The sequence below is a fragment of the Pinus tabuliformis genome, chromosome 2_1, assembly GCF_031772625.1.
Source record: "Pinus tabuliformis cultivar Carrire ecotype Pingquan chromosome 2_1, CPIR1, whole genome shotgun sequence".
Taxonomy (NCBI): Eukaryota; Viridiplantae; Streptophyta; class Pinopsida; order Pinales; family Pinaceae; genus Pinus; species Pinus tabuliformis.
This window is the reverse complement of record NC_142299.1, coordinates 678,544,852-678,546,676: the sequence shown is the minus strand read 5'-3', so window position 1 is coordinate 678,546,676 and position 1,825 is coordinate 678,544,852. Positions and strand designations below refer to the sequence as shown.

The following is a 1,825-nucleotide window of genomic DNA, read 5'->3' as shown; positions in this document are numbered from 1 at the left end:
CATGTTTCATTGTGATTTCGAAAATTCACTTTTGCATTAGATTGTCTTCACTCTGAAAAACTTAGCACCATTCCTACATAAAAATTGTCACCTTTGTTTGCCATCTCCATTGATCATTCCTGTATGAAGTGACTCAAAAAAAAATTAGCTCATTTTCAAGAATTTATGAAATGTCCATTTTTTTAATTATTTTCTAAAATTACTCTAATTGTGGATGAAAAAGGTGTCACATCGTAATGTTGAGCTTTCTGCATAAGCTTCTCATTGACTTACACATAACACCAATCTCATTTCACTTGTTAATATATGCATCCTAACTTTTGCCCACTAATTCACAAAAAATCCAACATACTTTTATTTCCCCCCAACTAGAAATATTGCATGTCCCCATCCAATGTACTAACTGATTGTTCAATACTTTTTCAAAATGTTTTTGTTGGTTTGTAGGAAAATTGATTTAAAACATTTGAAAAGGCTTTTGTATTTGTTAGGGAACAAGTAGTTAGTTTATGAATGAATGAGGGCAATTTTATTTTATTTTTATTTTATTTATTTTTTTTTTTGTTATTTTTTTTTTTAAAAGCTATCATTCTAAAAGAAATTACTTAATAAAAACAAGACAAAAACAAAATAAAGGCAAGCTTTAAGCATCTATTGACTTCACAAACATCTACTTATGAATAGCACTAGCAATAAGTTTTAGTAGCTGAAAGAATTCTTGATTTTGTATCTCAATTCAAATTTTATGATCTCCCAACCACAACATTTGAACATTTCTCAAAAGATGAAGCTATCCCCAGAAGAGCCTTGCCATTAAGAGCCTAGAAGAGCACTCTAGAATAACAATTAATATGGTACGGGCTCAGGTTTTCTTTGAAAGGGCTATGACACTAAAATTCACTGAATCAAGAATTTTCTTGCTAACATTTTGAATGACTCCGACAGCATCCTTCAATAAGGTTTCAGGTGAACTGGGTCCATGGCATGTAGGAGAAGGCCACCTTCCATCAAGTTCATATAATTTTCCATCAACACAAGTTAAGCAAACAAAATGCAGATCCATATTAACGCTCAGATCAGGAGCAACAATATGACCTGCGCTTGCTGCAACAGAATGTGCACTCTCTAATTCTGTATCATTTTCGAGGAATTTAGCCCGCTCTGCTGGGGTCATCTCTGCAGTGGATGTAAAGAATCTTTCAAAAAAAGATCCATTACGGATATGGAGTTGTGGTAAATTGTTGCCTATTGCATGGACGATGGCAACTGTTTCGCAGGAATTTTCACAGTTTGTTGCATGAAATAAACATTGATGCTCACTCTCTTTTGTCCATCATCTGCAACTTGTTTCTCCTTGGGTGATCTCTTAACATTAGTCGCATTATTAAGTGGATACAGCTAACACAGGTTTCGGCACCATATCCAACAACTCATCATCGTAACCATAAACATCATAGAACTCAGCTTCTTCTTCAGGTATACCAAGGCCCACGCAAACTGACTCATCACTTCAGGATTGGCCTCGAGCGGAATCAATCATTTAGCACAAGGTCTTCTAGATACCTCCATTGTTGGAATACGCTATTGATCACAAATGTCTGTGTAATAAACTCTGCTGCTTCGAAGATGAAAGAGAAAAGTGAAAAACGTTTCTAAAGTGGTGATAAATTCTAAAGTGAATTGTTATCTCCTCCTCACTTCATGGACAAAAAGCTTGATTTTCTCAGAAAGCCCGATTTTCTTATGGATTTTTGCAGATTTTGTGTGCTTTCTGAAGGAGTTGCATTTTTTTTCGATTGTTTTATTGTTATTTGTTTTTTTATTT

General features: G+C 34.4%; 1 pseudogene; it reads right to left on the bottom strand.

Annotated features, from left to right (window-relative positions):
- Positions 1-631: 631 nt before the first annotated feature.
- Positions 632-1,569, bottom strand: LOC149202432 (ubiquitin carboxyl-terminal hydrolase 3 pseudogene; annotated as a pseudogene).
- Positions 1,570-1,825: the final 256 nt, after the last annotated feature.